At 45.7% G+C, this 13239-nt stretch overlaps 1 protein-coding gene and 1 long non-coding RNA gene across 2 annotated transcripts in view; one reads left to right on the top strand and one right to left on the bottom strand.

Annotated features, from left to right (window-relative positions):
• The window catches only part of BCAS3 (BCAS3 microtubule associated cell migration factor), a 632238-nt gene that overhangs the window by 587787 nt on the left and 31212 nt on the right, over positions 1-13239 (top strand). The gene's annotated exons all lie outside the window — the stretch shown is intronic.
• LOC121044675 (uncharacterized) lies at positions 7613-11399 on the bottom strand. The gene is made up of 2 exons (XR_005797424.1): positions 9495-11399; positions 7613-8792 (listed from the first exon to the last, which is right to left on the bottom strand). It is a non-coding gene; the product is annotated as an uncharacterized LOC121044675 (long non-coding RNA).

The following is a 13239-nucleotide window of genomic DNA, read 5'->3' on the forward strand; positions in this document are numbered from 1 at the left end:
CAGAGGAATCCAGTGGCTAGATGGATCATCTTGGATGCATGTGGAAAAGCAGGTGGGAGGCAGATAGACCAGGGGAGCAGTGACAGGGGAGTTGTTGAGGGTGTGCTTGGACCTGTGAGCCTGAACTCTGGGATGGACAGTGAAGAAGTGTCACTAGGAAGGAATGAGTAGATTGGGACAATAGAGAAGGGCTCCAGGGGCTAGCCGGCTCAACGAGGTGGGAGAGCATCATCAGGAAGAATAAAGTCAGGGAGATAGACAAATAGGAAGTTTCATGGTCAAGATGTGGGATTTCTTGCTTAAAATACTAGAAGAGGCAGTTGCAAGATCCAGGTGAGTGAGCTGCTGGAATGAAGGTGAATTCATTGGTGTGCGAGGTCACTGAATTGTGAGACCAGGAGTGTTGCTTTGGTCACACACCTGAGCATCACACTTTCTCAGCATTTGGCTGGAGCTGTTGTTGGGACAGTGACAGTGGTGTAGTGCCATAGTCCTCTTTGAATTCAAGGAATTGACTTAGAAGGTCCGCAGAGTCCAGTGAAAAGGACAAGGGGCACTGCTGTAAACAGTTCCTGGGAGTGTTGCGCTTCTCTCCTGATTGATAAAATAATTCCTTTGGAAAAGGTGATGTAATTCACAAAGAACACTTGTATTCCCTTGGAGAAGAAAGTACTTCCTTTTATTGCCAGCTCATTTCAGCATGATTGAAAAATCAGGGAGAAAACTTTTTTTTAAAGTTTAAGCCTGGAAGAAATACACTGTATGAGACATCTAAAACGCTGGCCCCAGGGTCCAGCTCCATGGCCTAGTGCAAAGTCTCTTTGTACCTCAGCGTCTTTGTGAAACAGAAGAACTTCACCAGGTCGTGATGAGGACCAGCAGGCTGGTAGTACATGGAAATATTTCCTGTGTGCCAGACACTGTGCTGAGCACATTTGTTTCAGCCTTAATATTTTTTATTACTAATAAAAATCGCCTTTTAAAGAGATGTACGTTGAAACAGGAGAGTTAACTAATTTGACCAACATATGCAACTATTAAGTGACAGAATAAAAGCCCAAAAGCCTGAGCCTTTAGCCATCTCCTGTGCTGCATGTTTAGGCTCTGTGAATACAAAAATTAGGCAAAACACTCACAGCACTAAGCTGAGAGGAAGACACGAGAACAGGTCGCCACAATCACATGTGCACCGCGTCAGAGGTTGCACAGATTCTCTGGGGATGTAGCAGAGGGACCAGTCCCTCCCCAGGGGACTCTAGGAAGGCTTCATGAAGGAGCTCACGCACGGGTTGGGTCTTGAAGTGGCTGCAGGAGACAGCTTGTCGTGTCATTTGGTGCTGCTTCTCACGTTGGTCCGAAATATGCCAGCATGTTGTCTTCTGTGTGTGTGTCCTGTTTTGCCTGTTGGGCCTCAAAAAAAATAAAAATAAAAAATCGATTCCCTTTTCCATAATATTGCGCTTCAAATATTTGAGTACTGGAATCCCAGCTCTCTTAATCTCCAGGTTAGACAACCTCCGTTTCTTCCTTCCCTTCTTTCTTTCCTGCTAAGTGACAAGAACTGAGGCAATATGCTGTGCACTTAGAATACAGAGATTTAGAAAAAAAAAAAAAAAAGCAGCAGCAGATGCTGCCCTCCAGGAACTTACAGTCAAGTGAGCAGGGTAGACCAGGAAATACTTTATTGTTCTCCTTTGCACTCTGCCCCTTTACCAAAATTCCCGGCACCCAATAAGTGTCTGTTGTTGAATTGCCTACGCCAGGGTGCAATGAGGAAGGTAAGCCAGGATGCTGTGGGGGCCTTTTGGAAGACTTAAGTCAGACTGAGAAGAGTGGTTAACTTTCCCAGCTGATCTAGGTTTTCAAGGATGAGTAGGACTTAGCTAGAGAAGAAGAGCATTCCAGGCAGAGGGAGACACAGATGCAGGGGCACAGGGGCAAAATTCAAGGTGGGGCATGGTGTGCGGGGAGTCTGGAGAGCTGGCCAGGACCTGATGAGAGACGGTGGTACTATGAAGATTGGGCTTTGTCCTGAGGATAGACGAGTAAAATGTTCAGATTTGCATTGTAGAAAAGGTTACTCTGGTGGCACTAAGAAGAATTAAATGAAGGGAAGCTATATTAAGGGACAGAAAGACCAATGTAAAGATTGTTGGAATAATCCCAATGGGAACCGATGAGGGCCTAAACTCAGTGGCTGCGGAGTAGGGGACAGATTGGAGAGGGCTTAGGAAGTAAAATCCATAGCACTTCCTGAGCAGTGGGCTGGAGGAAAGGGGGAAGTCTGGGTGGGCAGTCACTGAGAAGACAGTGCTGCCATTCACTCGGGTAGAAAATAGAGAAGAAGTTTGAGAGAAGTAAGGCAGTGAATCTGTTTTGGACATACTGAGTTGGAGGTGCCTGTGGAGTGTATTTGGTGTGTGACATGGATTTGGAGGCCAGGAGAGAACTGAGTCAGAAATGCAGTTACGGGAGGCAGCGTGTCAGTGGTAGTTGTAACTATTGGGAGTGGATGAGCTTGCCCAGGCAAAATGTACAGAGGAAGAAGAGAAGAGGGTTGAGGGTAGAACCCTTAGAAGCAGTACAATTTAAGGAGCAGAAGGAGCCAAGCTAGGCCCTGGGAGAGACTCGGGGGTGGTCAGAGAGGGAGAAGGAAAACCAAAGAAAGCTAAGGAAGGATGGGGAGTCATCAGCAATTTGCCAGTACAGTCGGCTTTTCTTTGTAGCATCTGAGTTGCCACAGGGGACAGTCCTGAGCTACCAGGATGGAGGGATGGCAGTCACATGCTTTTGCCATAAGGCTGGATTTGAGGACCTGTTACTCTAGAGCAGTGGTTCCCCGAATTCCCAGGTAAAAATCGGACCCTATCCCAGGACCACTACATTGGATTCTCTTGGAGAAGGGCCTGAGAATCTGTTTATTCAGTAAGCACACTGGGTGATTCTTCTCATTAGGAAAATCTGGGAATGATGCTTTACACCAGAGGCTGTTCAGTAATAACCTGAGAGCATTGGAGCACTTTCCAGTGACACAAATCACACCCACCCTCCCACCCTACACACAGCCGGATTCCACCTCAGGTTCCAGAGAATCCCCGTAATTTGAGCCATTGTTTCTGTGGCATTCCTCAGATATGTGAAGACAGAAGTGCTACCCCACTAATCTAAAGGAGAGTTTCTGAGCAACTGTCTGAGTATTCGGGAATCCAATCGAAATCCTGCATTTAGACAGATAATTGGTCCAGCGGTACTTCTCTAAAGCATTTAGACTAGAGCACCCTCACTGCCCTCTGGTGTAGACAGTCTGATTGCCCACTCCATTTTATGGAATAATGGGCCTGAATGTGATCCAGCATTAAAAAAAAAAAAAAAGCCCCCACCATATGTTAAAAAGCTATTAAAGAAGTTTGGAAGAGGCACCATCTGTAGACAAAGAAGACATTTGTAGGTTACTGCCAATGTAGGAGCTGGCTCTACTCGCTTATATGTTTGGGACCTAATACTGCCCACTGGCCCTCACAGTGAAGTTCATGAAATATGTTTAATACAACTATTCTCAGGATCAATTTTGAGAAGAAAGGCTTTGTCTCTACTGAAAGTATTTTATTAGACATAGAAGTGGTTCAGAGGGTCTGTGCCCCTTGTGTGAAATTGCAAATCTGTGAAATTCAAACATGGTCATTCATGAATAGTCAGGACAAGTAATCTTTCCTAAATGATTCATCTTGGGATATTATCTTTCCAGGATAAATAGAGATATTAATTGTACTTGCTTTAATATTGCAGGGAGAGGTACCTGCTGAGTAGAATACTAAGGAGTGTGGCTCTAAAAAGCATAGAGACCTCCTCTTTTTGGAGTTATTTTAGAATGAGAGATTTAAGGGGAGTGCTTCCTGGAGGGCAGGTGGCTGGGAGGTGCTTTCATGCACTCCTCTTCAGACCCTTGATACACACTTCAGATCAAAATATACTGAAGGTTTGTTCTTTCATTCATTCATTCAATAAACATTTATTAGGCACCTATTACGTGGCAAGATCTGTGCTGCAGGCTCTTGGTTCTTGGATATCTCTGGGACATCAGAATAATAATTTCAGGGTGAGGTCCGTTGACCCTAGAGGAGAGCAGTTAAGTGTCTCGTGCAGTATTAATGCTCCAGTGAAAACACGATTGGTAACTTCACATTCCCGTTTTAGAATCGAGCAGTGTGCTGAGCTGTGTGGACATTCCCCACCTCCAGAAGCCAGACAGCTTAGACATTATCCTTAAGTCTCAAAGGATCTAGAGGGAAGTAGTGAGAACACCAGCATAAAGCCATCTGGCTTCTAAGGGTAAAATCAATACTTTACATTCTGATTACCATTATAGTCTCAAAGGCTCTATCACATACATTGTCATTTGAATCTTAGCATAATTTTGGGAATTATGAATAGCTAGTCATAATAACAACTAGCACTATTATTCCTCTTTTACAGTGCAGAGACCAAGGTTCCAGGAAGTGACTTGCACAAGGTCACACAGCACCGGAACTAGCACTTGGTTTCTCACTCTTAAGCAAGTGCTCTTTCTACCAACAGAGAACTCAGTGACCTTACAACCACCTCATCTGTCCAAGAGATCTGCCCCACACCGCTATCTCACAATGGTTTTTAAAATAAGAAGAAGGTACTAAATGAAGAGAAGAGATAGCAGCTAGATTCAAAGAGTACAGGCAGCAGCTGCTGGGCAGGGGAGGAGGAGGACGGCTGGTTCACCCAGTAAACCAGGTGCCACCACCCATTTTGGATCTTGAGAGTAGGAGAGTCATTTCTGAAGATCATAGAGCTCTTATCCAGGCCTCATTATTTTATTTTATTTTTATTTTTTATAATTTTTTAATGTTTATTTTTGAGAGAGGGAGAGAGCATGCGCAGGGGAGGGTCAGAGAGAGAGGGAGACACAGAATCCAAAGCAGGCTCCAGGCTTTGAGCTGTCAGCACAGAGCCTGATGTGGGGCTCGAACTCACGAACCGTGAGATCATGACCTGAGCTGAAGTCGGATGCTTAACCGACTGATCCACCCAAGTGCCCCCAGGCCTCATTATTTTAAAGGGAGGCCCAGAAAGGGTTAATGACTTGCCCAGGAGAGTTTTGGTGAATTTGCAAGTTCATTTAGCTATTTGGTAGGTGTTTCTACAATAAATATACTTGGTTCTTATTTACTTTTTTTTTAACAGTCTGAGGGATGTAAGAAAGCTCTTCTAGTAGCTTTTCAACCATAAAGGCATTTCTGAAACTCAAATGAAGCACAATGAGAAATTCTTTTGTTCAGCTGTTAGCCCTAACTCAAGGTTGGATGACAGGTCTGTGTCTGTCTGAGAGAGTAACAGGAGGTTTCCAGGCCCCTCCTAGGGGCCTCTTGGCGCCTTGGCTTTTTTCGCCTCTCTACTTATGGATGCCTCCGATCTCTGGATCCATTATGAACCATAGGTCCAGAGATAAAAAGCTAGGTTTCTGCATGCATGCGCGCGCGCGTGCGCACACACACACACACACACGCACACACACGCACACACACACACACACACTCGTTCTAGGCTGCTCCTTGTATGAGTGTAGCAGAAACAAAATATGTGGCTTCCTCCTCATGGGAAAGATTGGCATTTCTCACACTGGGACAGAGCAGAGGAGCTCTGCTGGCCCTTTTGAACTTGCTTCTCAGCTAGGGAAATGAATAACATCCTGATTGGCCTCAATGGACTAGAAGTGAGGGAAGGGAGGGGGAATCCTGGCCCCAGGCTCCCGCCAAGGCCTAGGAATCGCTTTACTCACAGGCGCCAAACTTGGCACCCAGGGAGACCAGTGAGTGGAGGGGAAATCATAACCGGCTTAACACAGTTTATTTGGGCATTTTTCACACTTCCTAATGAAGTGGACATTTTATAAGGCCTGTGCAGTATCTCCTCCACAGGTAAGCAGGGGTTTCCCAGCCCTCTCCTAAAGGCAGTAAGGCCATGAGGAGAGGTGGGGGCAGTGGGGGGGGGGCGGGGGGAGGGCTGGCTGAGCTGTGGCCAGCCCTGGGCAGCTATGCCAGGAGCCCCTGGGTGCCCCGCACTCCTGCTTGGCTCCTCCACAGTAGCAGGAGGTCTCAGCTTCCCTATTGGCTTTAATAGAGTGTTAACCCTAGGCCCTAGAACTTGTGTTAACACTTAACACAAGGCTGGAACTGAGGGGAGAGGCCAAGGGACTGGCAGCTGAGAGCAGTTTGAGGGTTGAATTTGTAGAGAGGGAGGAGGCAAGGAAAGGCCAACAGCAGTTGAATGTCAGTTGGATTAAGTGGACCCAGGACTGATTTGCGAGACCAAGGTTCTGTCTGCTCCTGCTTGTATAGCAGGCAACGTCCCATCCTCTCCCTGGGCCTCAATTTCCTGGTCTTTAAATGAGTAGATAGAACCAGGTATACTCTGGGCACTCGGGTGATGCAGTGGTTAAGCTCTGACTCTTGATTTCGGCTCAGGTTATGATCTCAGCACTCATGAGTTTGAGCCCCACGTCAGGCTCTACACTCTCGGTGCAGAGCCTGCTTGGGATTCTCTCTCTCTCTCTCTCTCTCTCTCTCTCTCTCTCTCTCCCTCTCTCTCTCTCTCTCTCTCAAAAATAAGTAAATAAACATTTTTTAAAAAGAAGAAGAAGAAGAACCAGATATACTCTGAGGAACCAGGGCAGAGTGAGGGGAGGGCAGCGTCAGCAGCCCTCTCCACCTTTAGTTACACACAGCTCCCTGGGGGTGTGATTTCAGTGCCCACTCTGCTTCCTGGGGCAGGGGCCTGCATTGCTCCCAGGCCTCCAGGTGATGCTGCTGTGCTGGCCAGTGGCTCACACTTTGAGTAGCAAAGGTGTAGCAGGACTGAGTTCTCCAAACTCCTCTCCGCCCCTCACTTAACTCCCTGCACTTACTTCCTCAGCTGTGAAACCAGGACTAGAGGTATCTAGTAGCTTTCCTCTCTAGGGGTGCCTTCCTCTCTAAGGGTGTTGTGAGGATTAAGAGAGTAAAAGCACTTTGTAAAGGGTAAAGCAGAGGTGCAGTCTCAGGGATTATTGGCATTGTTAAGATTTCTGCACCTCAGTGCTCCCCCTGTTTGCTCCTGCAGCTTCTCAACCTTTCCCTACATCCTCCCTGGTTTCCATGCCTGGGCTGATGAGTCAGTGTGACCAGCCAGGGCTGAACGAACACTTGGACATGTCAAGGCAGGAAATGACAATTCCCAGGCACCCCCACTGTTTCAGGTGTAGAACAAGCTATGGACACACCTTGTGCAATAAATTCAAGTGATACCAAGCTGAACCCCCACCTCCACCCACACCCCCATGGGCTGCAAGACTGGAAACGAGGCCAAAAGTCAAGGAAGTCTCTGTAGGACAGGGGGCCTAAGCAAGCACTAGTTAGGTTTTCAGCAAGGTAAATCACCCGTCTACTCTGTGATCCAGTGTTGGCGCCTGCCTCAAGCCACTATGATGGTATTTCTGTAGTGTCAGTTTGTTCATGGAGGACCTTCACTGATGGTTCCACAGCTCCCTTGTGAGGCAAGAAAGTAAGGTGACAGTCAACTATACTGCAATAAAAAGAGAAGAAACTAAGGTGACTGAGGCAAGTCATTTACTCAGCAGGAGCCTCAGTATCCTCATCTGTAAAATGGAATCAACAGTGTCTGTCCTGCTTATGGTACAAATTGCTATGATCCCACAATCAAAAGGAAACAATTATGTGAAAATATGCACCGATTCTGAGAAACCATGTGAGATATTACTCTTCATGAGGGACCCTCCACCCCAGTGTACTCTACTGACCGCCTCTACATGAGGAACATCCCTGCCTTCCTGTTTGTACTCAGACAGTCCCCTTTACTGTGGAATGTCTTCCACCCACGTCAAACCACCACGACTGATGGAAACCGTCCCCAACCACCCCAGCTCCAGTGGGTGTCCCCCGTTGTCCAAACAGTGCTGTTTCTCATCTTGCTCTTCTCAGGCCCCGAGGCCAAGTCTTTGCTGAACAGCTTTGTTGTAAGGGCCTGAAAAGTAGGGATCCTGTTATATAATATACCCCGTGTGAGAATGGTAGGCCAGGCACAAATCTTCATCCCAAGACCCCTGCGGCTGAAAATCTGGTTCAGGTTTGCCCCTTGGAGTGAGAGCTGACGGGTTTTGATGGCAGAGAGAAGCAGAAGGCTGACCACACACTACAAATGGCAATGCTTCATGCCCAAGCTGGGAGCATCATTTTAAAGCCCACATGGTTAGGTGACTACCAAAATAACAAAACCAAAACTTGGCACCGCATCAAACCAGTCAGCTCCAAGACCTGCAGGCACATCCAGGACACTCTTTCGGCACAGGGTGACTTCCTGTCTTCTTTCCCACAGCTACTGCCTTGGGGGCTTAGAGGAGCAAATGGCAGTTTGGAGCCACTTTGCCCACTCTTCCCTCCCTGGCCTTTGAAATTCCTGAGGCCAGCAGGGGCCCAGGCCTGCAACGTTGGGTCTCCAGACATCTCAGCCAGCCCAGGAAGCGAAGAGGTCTCATCTGAGGAAATGCAGATCCTCAGGAAGGATCAAAAATAACCAAAAAGGACAAGCCATGCATGTCTGTGTGTATATTGAGTTTCACATCTGAAATCCAGTCGTGATAAATCTGATGATTTTGAAACATCTTCTTTAATTAATAAAAACAGGAGACTTCTTAGCCCCAGGTTCCAGACTTCAGAGTTCTCAGTTGAGAGCCTCAAATTTGGCTTATTTGTGGAGCATTGAAATCTCTGTTAAGACAAACACAGGATTTCGGTTGGGTTGTTTGTCCTGTCCCCTCCTCCCCACCCCCCCCCCTACTGCCTAACTGCAAGAACCACTTAAAAATCCTGGAATAGAAAGACTAAACTGCAAAACCGCTTATTAGTACTGCAGCCATATTTTCAGAATGAAAATCCAGCCTGAATTTTAGTTGGGAAAGTATAGGCTTTGGACCTAGAATCCGAATCTTTTTTTTTTTTTTTTAATGTTCATTTTTGAGAGAGAGACAGAGTGCAAGTGGGGGAGGGGCAGAGAGAGAGTGAGACACAGAATCTGAAGCAGGTTCCAGGCTCTGAGCTCCCAGCACAGAGCCTGACGTGGGACTTGAACCCACAAACTATGAGATCGTGACCTGAGCCGAAGTCGGACACTTAACTGACTGAGCCACCCAGGTGCCCCTAGAATCCAAATCTTAACCATACCCTTGACATTGTCCTCTTAAGCAAAATTTTACTTTTCTCTGCCACAGTTTCTTGATCTGTAAAATGGAAATGTTAGCACATTCTCATAGACCTGTTGGGGTAATTTCTGTGAGATAATGTCTTATAAAGTGACAATGCCTAGCACAAAATAGGTAACAAATGTTAGTTCTTTTGCCTTCCCTGCTCTCCGATCTGATCACAGAACTAATTATTTGGGAGCGGGACTGTTCTAGAAAACCCAGTGCTTACTTGTCCTGAGAGATACAGTTCCATGAAGTTTTTCCATTCAAGGAGATGTTAGGTTTCCGAGGATATAGTTTGTCTTGCGGTGTATTCTGAGCCTTGCCATAGGAGTCCTATAACAGAGTGCCGTGTGTACATTTTCTCTCTACCCTCAGAAGCAGGGCAGAGCGTCCTGCAGAGAATATTTTCATTGCAGTCTAGCTACAAAATGATCCTTCTCTTCCCACTTGGAAGGATAGAAATCTTGACTGTGTCTGTTTTAAAGCAGAGGGGGAAAGGATCTCTGAGATCCTGTCTGGGAAATGCCAGTGTCAGCCTGACTTGGAAAGCTCTTCTGTCGGAGGCACCTCCAGGTCTGCTCTGAGTGTGGAGCCAGTTGAAATTCTCCTTAGTGGGCCCTTCAGTGATGACTGATCTCCTGGGCTCCCAGGCAAAAGTCAGGGGCCCTGTTCAATGACCTCCTAATGATGTGTGAGGGGCTCAGACATTCCTTGACAATCATGAAAGGGCGTCTCCTAGCAAGCTGTGTCCTGTTTATCAAAAGGTTGGGGGCTGGGATGACAGGGCCGGACAAAGATGACAGATAAAGGGACTCGATTTAAAAATGGACTCCTTCCAGAGTTGCTCTTCTGGTCCTTTCTGATCTGATGTATGAAATTTGTACAGAGGTAGAATTGTTTCTGCCATTTTCACACACAAGTTGGTGCACATTCCTGACACGAACTTAAAGGAAGTATGTCAAGTGTACACAGGGATGAGTCAACATCACATTCAGCCAGTGATGGACACTGGGAGAGGAGTCAAATAAGGGCCATGGAGCTGCAGGCTCACCTGCCTCCAGCTGAGTCAAGTCCAAGTGCAGGGGAGGTGACTCAGCACTCAGGTCCTCCCCTCAAGTGCTCCTCATGGGGCTGCTGTCTGGGTCCCAGCACAGATGCTTTGGCACAGGGCATTTTTTTCTCTCTCTCAGCTTTTTCATGTTTATTTATTTGTTTTATACTGATTGCCAACATCACAGGAAATATATAGACAGGTATAATCTGTAACAGAAGGGTCCATGGTAACCCAACTACGACCATGATTAACACTTAGTCATAAATTTTCAAAAATGTTTGCCTATGTTTCCTTTACATTGCTCAGTAGTATGAACTCTATAATTTTGTTTGGCTTCTTTTATTAAATATGATATCTTAAAGAATTTCCCCTCTTATAAACATTATTTTTCATGACTACCTAATATTCTACTGCAAGAAGCAAGTATAATTTACTTAACAACTACCTTATTTTAAGGCCATGTTAAGGTGGAAGTGAGCATCTTTATGCATGAAGGCATGTGATCATACCTAAGATGATCATCTTATCATCTTACCAAATTGGCATCGTATTTAGTTGGGCTATATTTCTGGAAGTGGAATCCCTGGATCAGTAACTGGGCATGTTTTTAAAAGTCTCTTAATACATATTGCCAAACTGTCCTTCAGGTAGTTTATAGCAGTAGTATTCCCACCAGCAGCAGCCTATCTCATATTATCCTTACCTGTGTTGAGTATGATTCTATAGATTTATTAAAGAATTTAGGAGCTAAAACATCCTGTCCCTGCCTATGGGTGTAGGGACATCACAAGGATGGAAAGGAACCAACCTCAGAGCTAAGAGGCCACCTGCCCTGCCCTCCTGGGCCCCCTGCAGACATCCTCAGAGAAGTGGGGGACATGCACCCACTTCTGTGCCATAAGTCCCCATCAAAGGCCTTTGCTGTGTGACCACACAGAACCACTCAGCTTTAATAATGGAGCTCCCATAGGGGCCTGGGTGACTTAGCTTGTTAAGCCTCCGACTTCAGCTTGGGTCAAAATCTCGCGGTCGGTGAATTTGAGCCCTGCATCAGGCTCTGTGTTGACAGCTCAGAGCCTGGAGCCTGCTTTGGATTCTGTGTCCCCCTCTCGGCCCCTCCCCTTCTCATGCTCGGTCTCTCTCGCTCTCAAAAATAAATAAACATAAAATAATTAATAAATAAATAAATAAATAAATAAATAAATAAATAAATAAAATGATGGAGCTCCCACACCAGTACCTCTCCTCTAGCTTCTTGTCTTCTGGCCTAGAGGTGTCCCCAGTCACTTTCTTCACTTTCTAAACCTTTCACCGAATCCCATGCCACTCCAGAGAGCTGCACACATAGTCCGAGGGTAGTCCTCTGTATTCTTGCGGCCCTGTGCAGTTTTACGAGACACTCTTTCATGTACTATCTGATCAGATGCTCACGATAACCTAGAAGGCAAATATTCATTTCCCTGTTTTATACGTGTATTCCTTTCCTAGGGCTGCCGTACCAAATTACCACGGACCTGGTGACTTAAAACAACAGAATTTTATTCTCTCAGACTTCTAGAGGCCACAAGTTCAAAATTAAGGTGTCAGCAAGGTCACACTCCCTCCAAAGGTTCTAAAGGAGAATCCTTCTTTACCTCTTCCAGCTTCTGGTGGCTCCCAGTATTCCTCATCTTGTTACAGCAGAAGTCTGCTCTCTGCCTCTGTCTTCACATGGCCTTCTTCCCGTTCTTTGATCTCTCTCTCCTTTCTCTTGTAAGGATACCAGTCACTGCATTTAGAACTCACTGTAACTCTAGGATACTCTCATCTTCGATCCTTAATTATGTCCACAAAGACCCTATTTCTAAACAAGGTCATATTCTTATTTTGGGGGAAAATGCAATTCAACCCACTTGAGCTGGTAAAGAAACCAAGGTCCAAAGAGGCTAAATGACTTGCCCAAGGTCATACAGTGAGAAAACAGCAGGAAATGGCATTTGAACCCAGGTCTTCTGCTTACCATATGCCTTTAATTAAGAAAACAAACAAACAAAAAGACACATATGGTATGAATGCTTAATTATGTTTTCTGATTCCCAGAAGATGAAATGTGGTACCTTTTACTCTAGGATACATCAAACACCATTTCTCCAGTACTCTGTGTATGACTATTAATTACATTTGAAACCATTCGTGCTAACATAATGAACCCCTTATGTGGGGTCAGTCATTTATTGTCCATATGGTAAGTGGGGAAGTTAAGACTAGAATAACCAGAAAAGTTCATGGGAGGAGTCTACTTGTAACCTAGATGTCTTGAGTTGTGATTTGTATTCTAGTCTTTAACATAGGAGTTGTGATCGTACATTGCACTTGTGAAAGCAGTTGCTAAAACAACTACTCTGTTAAATTGCAAAGAAATCTTGGCATCTTATTTAGTGTTGAACTCCTGTTCTCTGGCTTAGGACCCCTCGATATGTTGGTCACACAGGGCAGTCTAGTCATGGACCTATGATGAATGATGAATAATCCTTTCCCAGTAGTGGCCCCAAGGGCCTGTGAGAACAGATGTGCACAACATCATCACATTTGGAATGTCAGCATATCCTGGCTTGCCAACATTAGTGCAGGCCTTTCTCTCCTTTGCTGGTACCTTTCCTTTCTCTTGCTCAATTCACTTCTGAACTGGGGTAGCAGATCCTTTTTTTTTTTTTTTAAGTTTTATATATTTAAGTAATCTCTAAACCTAACTTGGGCCTTGAATTCAATGACCCTGAGATCAAGAGTCATGTGCTCTTCCAACGGAGCCAACCAGGGGCCCCAGTGGAGTAGCGAATCCTTTAAAAATGGCCCAACCCTAAAATCCAAACCCCACAGCCAAATGGATGAATATGGAACAAACATGGCACACTGTCACATTAGATAATCTTGAGTCATA

This window comes from Herpailurus yagouaroundi, unplaced genomic scaffold (assembly GCF_014898765.1).
Source record: "Herpailurus yagouaroundi ecotype Mexico unplaced genomic scaffold, PumYag 189, whole genome shotgun sequence".
Classification (NCBI taxonomy): Eukaryota; Metazoa; Chordata; class Mammalia; order Carnivora; family Felidae; genus Herpailurus; species Herpailurus yagouaroundi.